At 38.9% G+C, this 11,191-nt stretch overlaps 1 non-coding gene across 1 annotated transcript; it reads left to right on the plus strand.

Annotated features, from left to right (window-relative positions):
* The first annotated feature begins 9,468 nt into the window (after positions 1-9,468).
* On the plus strand, positions 9,469-9,575 carry LOC145127969 (small nucleolar RNA R71). The gene has a single exon (XR_013716572.1). It is a non-coding gene; the product is annotated as a small nucleolar RNA R71 (small nucleolar RNA).
* The last annotated feature ends 1,616 nt before the right edge of the window (positions 9,576-11,191 follow it).

Raw genomic sequence — 11,191 nt, forward strand, 5'->3', positions numbered from 1 at the left:
GCTTGATTATTTGTACCCAATGCTCGAATGTTGCTTGCTTTGTGCTTTTAGGAGTAATAGTTATCTCTAACTAACTAGTAAATGTAACATCCCGACTCCCAGGTACTATATTTTTATAATTTCCATGATTTTCATTGAGCAACTCGACGAGTTGGAGGCCCCAACTCGTCAAGTAGAGAAGGGTTTGGGCTGCGTGGGTTTTACAACCAATTCGACGAGTCGGAGGGATCAACTCGACGAGTTGGCACTGCGAGAGGAAACCCTAATTTCCCGGGGTTGTGTCCTATTTAAAGTACCTTAAGCCTTCATTTCCGCCTCACCAGCCACCTTACTCCCCTGTGTGAAACCCTAATCGTCTATATCGATCTAAGAGAGAAAGAGAGCTAATCTTTGGGCATTTTAGTGCACTATTGGAAGAGAAGAGAAGAGTATCAAAGCAAGGAACGGGAAGAGACAGTTGGATCTGGTGTTCATCCACCCTTAGCTTCTGTTGGAAGGTAAAAGTCACCACCTTGCTCATCATATTGATTAGATCTCGTTGTTAGGAAGCTTTTACGACTTTTTCCATATTTCCTTGAGACCTTGAGTGATTTGAGCTTGCTAAGAGATTGAGACTTCAGATCTGGACCTTGTGAGGTCCCTTAAGCCCAATGGTCCAAGCTTTATTGAGCTAGATGAGAGCTTTTATGCTTAGGACCCTAAATGGAACTTATTTTTAGAATTTCAAGCCCTAAGTGCCATGCATGGACGTAAAGCTTGCAGCTTTACATGGTATCTCAACCTTGGGAGGCTAAATCTAGAGTTTGGAGTTCTAAATCTGCCTTAAAACGTCTGAATGAGAAAAGGGTCTGAAGGGACTCGAAGAGTCGATGAGCTGACTTGACGAGTCGGCTAGGGTTTTCCCCGACGAGTCTGGACATGAGTAACTCGGCGAGTTGATGAAACAACTTGGCGAGTTAAGTTGGATTTTCACGACATTTCTGAAGGACCGAGAGGACTCGACGAGTCACATAGATGCACTTGAAGAGTAGGGTCAACATGGACTGTTGACTCAAGTGTCTACTTCTGTTGACTTTAGGGTGTGGTCTAGACAGGGATTACGAAGACCATGGAGGGGTAAAATGGTCTTTTACCCATCCAAAGAGATTAGAGAGAGAAAATAGCTTGGTTTATTTAGAGTTGTGATTTAAGTGTTAATTAGAGATAATTATCGTATGTGTTAGGCGGAGGCTAGATCGGTGATTCGTGTACGAGGTTTATCTGCTAGCTTATGAGGTGAGTCTTCTCACTATACTTACCTTGAGTGGTGATTTTGTGTGACCGGAGGGTCTTATGTGCTTATATTGAGTATTCTGATATCCTGCATTATGTCTTTGTGATTTATGTTGTGTATTATTCTGAGCTTTACTGAGTTAGGACCGGAGGGTCCACCCGAGTTGTGGGACCATAGGGTTCCACTAAGACACATCGACCGGAGGGTCTTATTTGAGATGTATCCATGAGAGGCTCATGAGTTACGTGTGGTATTTTGGGGAACTCACTAAGCTTTGTGCTTACCGTGTAATGTGATATGTGTTTCAGATACTTCTCAGGATCGCGGGAAGGCGCCGACTTGATTGTACACACGAGATGGAGTTTATGTTTTTGAGGATCTTGGATTTTATCAAACAATTTATGAGTTTGTGTTTTTGACAACTTGACAATTTGGTTTTTGAAATGTGAGATTGAGAATTATGTGGTTTGAAAATGAAATTTTTGTTTGAAAATTTACGGTCTTACAAGTTGGTATCAGAGCCTTGGTTTGAGGGATTCGGATGTACCTTCGGGTGTGTCTGGACACAAACTGAGGATTTGAGAAAAATTATCAAAAGAAATGATTTTTCCTAAAATGAGAAAGAGTTTTAAGAGAAAAACGAATTGGAGCAGTGTGTACAATCAGCCAGAGCCCGAACGGTGATTTACCAAAATACCTTTACTTATTTGTGTTATGAGATATTAATGAGATGTTAGGTATGCATGCTAGAGGTGATGTGTGCAAGTAGCTACACCTAATTTTAATATTTATAACCTAACTACCTTAACTAACTAATTTCACCTAGGCAGTGTACCTAGTCAAGATTATAGAATAGTCGGGTAAGTCGGGTGTCGATCTTAGGGAACAGTATTGATTAGGTAACCTATCTACTATAAAATTAACCTAAATTATCAACAAAGTTGGGGTTTTTTTTATCTGATTTTACAAGACCAGATGAACTTAATTCTACTAACACGAAATTCAACCAATTACTAAAATCACTCCTGTTTAGTTCGAATCCACTTCTTCTATCTGGTTAGCTAACAATTATGGATTGTCAAAGTTGGTTTTCTAATTTATATTATATTAGTAATTTAAGTCTAAATTTACCAATAATTAACTTATTCATGTAAAAATATGCATGTTCACACACAATCAAACACAGAATTAGTTATAGTGATGAATAGGCTATGTAAGATTTATTATGTAAACACAATCATAGTCACAATTGTGTTCTCCAGCACATCTAAATTTAATTACACTAATTGCTATCTAAGATTGGGTCGATCCTAGCTCTAGCAATTCAATGTTCACTAAATCACTAGGTTTCAAGTTCATGTAATTCAGTAATCACTAAGCTACACAGAACATGAATTCAAGCAACTAAAGAATCAAATGCAAGCATGCTAGGTAATAATAATCAACCACAAGCAATTTACCAACTAATCAAATCCATTAATAATTAAACTAAACCATATGTCAGAAGCTTCATCTAGCTAAACAAGAGTAGCTAAATTCAGCTACTCATAGCAACAATCAAATAAGCACAAATCAATGTAATTAACATGTTCATAAGTACCAAAAAAATAAACTTATTAAGAACCTTCACTCCTTTGGTGTTCGTAATGGACTAAGGTATTTATAATTTCTGATTTTTCCGAGTTCACGTCATGAGCCTATAAGCCTCACGTCGTGAGTATGAGATAAACGTGTTCGACAAGGACTCTTTCATCCGGATGCATATCTTCTAAAACGCTCCAACTCACGTCGTGAATCTAGACATCTCATGACGTGAGTATAGCAGATTTCATGGGTTTCTTTTCTTTTAAATCTTCAAGTCTCTAAAGTTCCAAGTATTGTCAATTTTGGTCCCTTTCTTCGAAAATGCTTCTACGTTGGCTGCAAATTAAAAATTTATCCTTATAAGTACCATAATTCTATGCAAATAACCAAAATATTAATAAAAATGTAATTAAATATTGCCTAAAAATATGTATAAATATGGCAATATCAAAATACCCCACACTTATGTTTTGCTTGCCCTCAAGCAAATCTGATTATTTTTATATTAAACCTTTATCACCAACATCACATAGAACGATACAACTCAAATTCAGCCATTATGCCAAGACCTCAACGCGTGCATTTATGTCTAAAATGTTTCCTAAGTAACCCCCCTCAATTCTAAATACTCACAATCCTCATAAACACGCGCCCACTTCTTTTGAACAATGCTCATTTTATACATCCCTCTGAATCCATCCGCATAAATCTTCCTAACCTCAAGGTATTTTTGTAAAGCTACCCAAGCATACATAAACTAGAGAATTACAACTTTAAGATACCACAATGCAGCTCTTGAATTCTTCACTTTCTTTGATATTAACTCTTTGATTTCTTCGAATTCACCACCTTTTTGTTTGATTTCCGGTATCTTCAACTTTTGATTTTTTCAGAATTTTTGATCTTTGATCTTCAAACTATGATACTTCTATAGCTCCAAAAATTCTTCAAATTTTCACTTTTTGGTAATTTCTCTCTTTTTTTTACATGTACTCACTTTTTTCACTCAAAAACATACATGCTTAAGCAGGGGCGCTTAACTTCAACCCTTATTGGTTAGAGATATTAGTTTTCTTGGATACATTTCAAGTACAGGCTGCTAAACATATTGCATTCCTCAAACTAAGCGATGTTGTGTTTTTGTCTCATGATTTCACTAGAATAAAGGAGGCCGCAAATGCACTATAACGTATATCGGCTAAACTAAACATTTGAGCTATCATCAGATCATCCCACACAACGCTAGCAACTTAAGTTTAAATTATCATTATTACTAGAAATTTTTATTTAGATTATTATTTCAAATCTATTTCTAAAATTTTTAAATTTACTAATTTCTAGCAATTTACTTTTTTCAACCTAAGCATTTACTTTTTCGACCTCCTACCCCACACTTATTACATACAATGCCCTCATTGTATGCGTAAACTAAATTAAAAACAATAAAAGGGAGAAAAAGGAACAGACTCCCCTGGGATAGCAGTGGCGTGATCGAAATCCAAACGTGTGGATGAAATGCACATGTCGAATATGGACTTCTTCTAAATCGGAACTTGGACCTTGAACTCGCGAAATATATGAAGTGCCAAAAACATACGAAATCGAGACTTCAACCTTCAATAAAAGTGGTGCAAATCTCCAAGGTGTAAATAATAATGTGGGAAAGCATACGCCACATTGTACAACGAAGGAAACGAGCCATAATTTTCTTCATAATAACTCCAAATGTAATGGTGGTGATCCGTGTAATGCATAGGAACGAAAAGGCTTCAATATGGTGAAAATAGAAAACTCACGACGTGAGTAATATGTCCCACGACGTGAAGCCGCTGAAATACGTATTCCGAAATACCTCGTAACCCAACTCACGACGTGAGGAATATAGCCTCATGACGTGAGATCTGGGTGACTGAAAATTAAAACTGCCCATTCTTCTTAATAATTTTGGTATTCCACCCTAATATCTGATTGGATAAAGACACTTCTAAATGCATAATTTCTATGATATTTTGCTAAATTCATCCTCTCTGTCGACTTACCCCACACTTATTTTCAATTGTACTCTCGACTCGCGACTCTAGACTCTAGACTCTAGACAACCCTTGGCTAGACACATACGCTCTCGACTCGACCTTCTTTTCCGAGAGTCCATATCAAATCTAAAATAAAGCCACCAAAGGACAAATAAAAGTAACATAATAGATTATAAGTGTTACAAACCATAATACAAGTTTAAAACCACAAAAAAAAAACTAAACCACATAAAATTAAAATAAAAACTGAATAGACAAGAAATCAATCGTCATCTTCTTCATCCCGTGCTCCACTCGTACCGGCTCCATCTCCCCCTTGACCTCTATACTCACTCCACCTAGGGAAAATTGGGTAATGATGCCCCAAGTGAGGAGGTTGCTCCATATGCAAATGTTGTACCAGATTTTCCATAGTCCCTCCAATCCAATTGACACTTAACGAAAGTTGATCAAAATACCCGGCCATATCACCCCCAAAATTTTGTCCTCCCATGGGTGCGGGTTGATGCACCGGCTGTCCTCTCTCTCCTCATCTTCGCACATTCCTCCTCCGAGGCCTTGGTTGTGGTTGTTGCTCAGGCTGTCCACTAGGCTGCTCTCCATCATCACCCTCATCATCAGTATGCACAAGGCCCCAATGAGACCCAAAATTCCGAACAACCCTCAATGTCTCCAAGTATCCCATAGTGAACTCGTTATCGTCCATGCAAGTTAACGAGCTGGTAATCTCGGGAACGATTAAGCCATAAGAACGGGCCAATCGAGTGATGAAGTGGCCCCCGCAGATAGGTCTCCCTGGGCGGGAACTTGTAGCAGAATCAGCCAAGAAACGAGCCAGGAAATATGGAATATTACAACACACTCCCGGCTGTAAGATGCACCATAAAAAAACAAATTTTGCTTCGTGACCTTATCCCCATGGCGCCTATGATGGATGGAGAAAGTGATGATTCGGTGTATCAAGCGGTGAATGGGGGATCTTATGCTGCTCTCGGGTGACACTCCGGAATTGAATATTCCGGATGCAATATTGTTCCAAAACTCAAGCCCCGAGGCCCCATTTTCATATCCTCGAGCCGCCTCCCTCAAAAACATAACAAATTTTGGAGTCATAGCTTCCTGAGTCTTGTATAACCCTATTCTCTAGGAAAATTCAACCAAACTGCATTCACGATATTCACCCCCGAGTCTAAAAACTAAGGCTTGCGAAAACGTAGGGTCTTGGACATTCTCATGGAATGCCACAGTTGCAATAAATTCCACGCATAGTTCCTTATATACCTTCTCTTGGATACCAAATAAATTATGCCAGCCCTTGCACGTGAATGAAAATCCATTTCCCAAAAATATCTTTGTAAGAAACGGAGACAACCGATCAAAGATTCCGACCTCCCTCAATCTTTCCCAATGAATTGTAGGGGCAAGAGCAATTTCCCTATTGTACAACCACCCTAGCCTGTTATTGCAACGTGTCAAAATATCTCGTGGCATGGTTGTTGGGAAAACGTAGAATTGGTGCAAACTTGCCACCCCTGTCGGAACTTCTCTTTTGGGAGCCATTGCCACAAAAATAAACATAAAACAAAACCAACAAAAACATACCAAAAGATTAGTATTAAACAGAATCAGAAACTGAGAGTGTCCAGGATTCAGGTCGTGAATCCCTAAGGAGTCACGTCGTGAGTTCGTAATCAAAAGTCAGAATCGGTCCATTCTGTGTACGAATCGTGCGAATCTAATGTTTAGGGTTTTATGCTAGGACAATTTGAAACTCATTCCAGGTGCATGCAGCAAAACATTCACACATTAAGGGTATTGATTTTGATTTTCAAATGAAATGCAAACCCTAACCCCTAAATTTAGTAAATAAATCAACAATAAATAATGTAAAGAAGATTAATTTACCTATATTGGAGGATTACGTAAGCACAAGAAGAATAAGAGAAGATGTCAGCCGCAATCGAAACAAAGGGGGGACCAAAATCCGTTTTCACTTCGTGGGAGAATAAAGTAATGGTTTAGGTCAAATGGTTTCTGTCTTTTACTGTGGTCTCGTGCGTTTCTAAATTCACATCGTGAATCCCTTAGGAGTCACGTCGTGAGTTCATGTTGGGCTGAGCACTTGGGCCATTCGATTAAAGATTAAGTGGGTAGGGTAATATAATGGCCTAACAAAAAGGTGTTCGTAAGTCACACTTATACTCACGTCGCGAACCATAATGATTCACGTCGTGAGTTCGTCTGGATCTTAAAACTTTACATTTTAATTGATTAAATCACCTAATTTATTACCACTTAATTTTTAGGGACCTCACACTAAGTGTTTTATTATGCAGAAAAGGTTGTAGATGATATGATTGATTTTCTTAGAAAAATAAAAATGCAAAAACTAAAAAGAAAAGAAAAGAAAATTCAAACCATAGTCGGGTTGCCTCCCGAGTAGCGCTTCTTTTTGATGGAGTCGTGAGCCGGACTCCGTGCCTCCTACGTTGAGCTATCAGAGGAATCCATCACCACCTGAATCTTTTGCTCTTTCCATCGCCTCTTGTACGCTTGAACTCGTCTAATGTACGCCTTCTTTGAATTCTCATTTTTAGCTTTTACTTCATCTACATCGAGCTTGCGATTTATCCCTTTAGTCTCTAATTTTTCTTCACTTTTATTAAGCTCCATAGGAATCTTTTCCTCCTTTACCATTGGACTTGTCTCCTTGGAAGTAGCCTCGTCTTCATCACTCGACAATTCATCGCTTTCCTCACTCATCTAAGTTGTTGGTTTTGTGTAGGTAATGACTTCAACAAAGAACGGGACGGATGCTCTCGGTTTGGTGCGTTTTACTTGATGAATTGTCTTGATTTCTTCCTCCATTAGCTTCTCCAATTCTTCAAGATCATTATCTTCTTCCATATTGAACACGTCACCTTTTACATCTTCTCCTTGAAAACCATCTTGTATTCCAAAAGTCTCCTCATTATCACCAACCCTCAATGTAAGCTTGGATTCACAAACATCAACTAAAGCTCTAGCAGTATTAAGTAGAGGGCGACCAAGAATAATTGGGACATTAACATCCTCCTTCATATCCATAATCACAAAGTCAACTGGGAAAACAAATTTCCCAATTTTAACAAGGATGTCTTCTACAATTCCCCTTGGGTGAGTCACCGAACGATTGGCCATGTGGATGGTCATCTTTGTACCCTTCATTTTCTGAATATTCAGCTTTTGATAAAATGAATATGGCATCGAATTTATGCTAGCCCCAAAATCCGCTAAATCATAAGTCTTCAAGTTGTTACCAAACTCACATGGAAGAGTGAGGCGTCTAGGATCTCCCATCTTCTTAGGTATGTCTCCCAATACCACTATTGAACTTTGCTCACTAAGAATTACTTTAGAGTTCTTTTTTTTAATTGTTGACGAGTGTCCATAAGATCTTGTAGGAACTTCGCGTATTCTGGAATTTTTGAAAGTGAATCGATAAAAGGGGTATTAATAGGAATACCCTTTATTTGCTGAATAAATTCCAGATGTTCCCTTTCCAGTGGACTGAGATGTGCTCGAGACGGAAACGGCAAAGGTGGTCGGTAAGCCGGAACAGAATCTGAATTTTTCTGTTCAGACTGAGCCCACATCGTGAGCATGGCGGGTTCACGACGTGAGTCTGGTAATTCAGCAACATTTTCGTTTTCGAGCTTCGTCTTCTTTGGCTTTGGTCCGGATGGCTTTGGCTCCACTTCTAAGGCTTCTAAAAACTCAGAGATTGCTTCCTCTTCATTATCAATCGCCATAACATGGGATTGAGTCTTCTTTTCAGGAATTTGAGGAAATAGCTTCTCATTCACCAAAGTTGTAAGTTGGCCAAGTTGAGCTTCAAGGTTATTGATGGAGGCTTGCTGATTTCTTAGTGAGTTTTGCTGGTCAATCATCATGGCTTGATGATTTTTCATCAAGGTCTGCTGTTCTTTCATCATTGTTCTTTGATCCTTCAATGCTGCATCAGTATCATCATGTCTCTTCTTTGAAGCTTCCATGAAATGAACCAACATAGTCTCCAAATCAGCTTTCTTCTCAGCTGGTGGTTGCTCTTTTTGATAAAAACCCCAGCCAGTCTGCCTGTATTTCTCCTCCTTCTGTTTCTTGTACTCATCATAAGGCAGCCACTCCTTCTTTGGCTTCCTCCAATCGTCATCATACTTGTCCCCACTTGAGTAGCAAACTTGAGCCTTCTTGTTCCCATAATCATCCAAATGGCAATCCTTAGTCAAGTGTAGCCCACTGCATTTCTCACATCCAACTCTTATTGCATGAATTGATTGGTCCATTTGGGTCAATCTCTGGTCCATAGTATTGAGCATCGCCATCATAGCAGCTATCTCTTCAGAATGTGCACCCCCACTGCCTTTTGCTCCATCTTGTCTTGGGTTGTGGTACTCACGAGAGTGTCTTGCGAATTCTTCAACTAACTCCTTGACCTCCCTTGGATTCTTCTTTGTCAATGGCCCTTGAGAATCAAGGAGTTGTCTTGTCATAACATTGACCCCATCATAGAAAATAGACATCTCTTGTTGAACATTTACATCATGTTGAGGACAATTCCTTAACAACCCCTTGTAGCGCTCCCAAGCTTCGTACAGTGACTCCCCCGGCTGTTGCTCAAAGTTGGCTATTGCCTTCTTGAGTTTAGCTATCTTGGAAGGTGCGCAAAATTGGTCTAGAAATTGCTCACGCATTTGAGCCCAAGTAATGATTGTACCAGGAGGAAGTGCTTTCAACCAGTCTTTTGCAGCTCCTTTGAAAGTGATTGGTAGCATCCTTAGTAAGATGGTATCTCTATTGACATTCGGGACATTGAAGTAGTCAGCAATGTCGTTGACCTCATCCAGATGCTTAAATGCATCCTCATGATCCTTCCCATAAAATGGGATATCCTTAAGTGCAGTCAGGATGTGTCCCTTCATCTCGAATGTGGCAGCGGCATGTATCGCTGGTTGTACTAATCCTGGACCAACATCATCTCGAATTCGCTTCTTGTAAGCTCCCATTGACATTTCTTGAATGTTTGCCATCTTGTTTCTTGGCTCGTTCTCGGGTTCACTCGTATAAAGTCCAAACTCGGTTTCGGCATCGTACTCGGATTCGGTTGGGATAGGTATTTGATCTAAGCTTTCAATCTTGCTCTTGTCCTTTGAGGATGAACTCGATTCTCCCGTTTTCTTCCCCGACTTCTTTGAAAACACTGACTTGAACTCTCGTAAAGGTGTCTTCTTTTGTGTTTGATCGTCTTTCACGTTCTTATCCTTCTTTTTGTGAAGGGCTGACTCTGGATCTTCAAGTGGTGGTACCAAAGGTGTGTTGGAACCTCTGGTCATGAACTCCTGCAAAACGAACAAAATAAAAACGTAAAACTGAACAAAAACTAAATAAAAGTTGCTTACTGACTGTCCACCACGACGTGGTAAAGGCTACCACCTCGTGTTGTCGCAGAAAAACAAGCAGAAAAGAAAAACAAAAAAAAACGAGAAAATACCGAACTCGCGTCGTGAGCTTAAGGCTCACGTCGTGAGTTAGGTACTGGAACAAAAAAATAAGCTGAAAAAGTAACTTTTTGCAGGTTTTACCCCACAAAAAGGATCGATTAATCTAAAACAAATAAATAAACTATCAAATAAGCCATTCCCCGACAACGGCGCCAAAAACTTGATGCGTGCAAGTAGCTACACCTAATTTTAATATTTATAACCTAACTACCTTAACTAACTAATTGCACCTAGGCAGTGTACCTAGTCAAAATTATAGAATAGTCGGGTAAGTCGGGTGTCGATCTCAGGGAACGGTATTGATTAGTTAACCTATCTACTATTAAATTAACCTAAATTATCAACATATTTGGGGTTTTTTTATCTGATTTTACAAGACCAGATGAACTTAATTCTACTAACACGAAATTCAACCAATTACTAAAAACACTCCTGTTTAGTTCGAATCCAATTCTTCTATTTGGTTAGCTAAAAATTATGGATTGTCAAAGTTGGTTTTCTAATTTATATTATATTAGTAATTTAAGTCTATATTTACCAATAATTAACTTATTCATGTAAAACTATGCATGTTCACACACAATCAAACACATAATTAGTTATAGTGATGAATAGGCTATGTAAGATTTATTATGTAAACACAATCATAGTCACAATTGTGTTCTCCAGCACAGCTAAATTTAATTACCTTAATTGCTATCCAAGATTGGGTCGATCCTAGCTCTAGCAATTCAATGTTCACTAAATCACTAGGTTTCAAG

The sequence above is a fragment of the Lactuca virosa genome, chromosome 7 (genome assembly GCF_052849685.1).
Source record: "Lactuca virosa cultivar CGN04683 chromosome 7, Lactuca_virosa_CGN04683_v6, whole genome shotgun sequence".
NCBI lineage: Eukaryota > Viridiplantae > Streptophyta > Magnoliopsida > Asterales > Asteraceae > Lactuca > Lactuca virosa.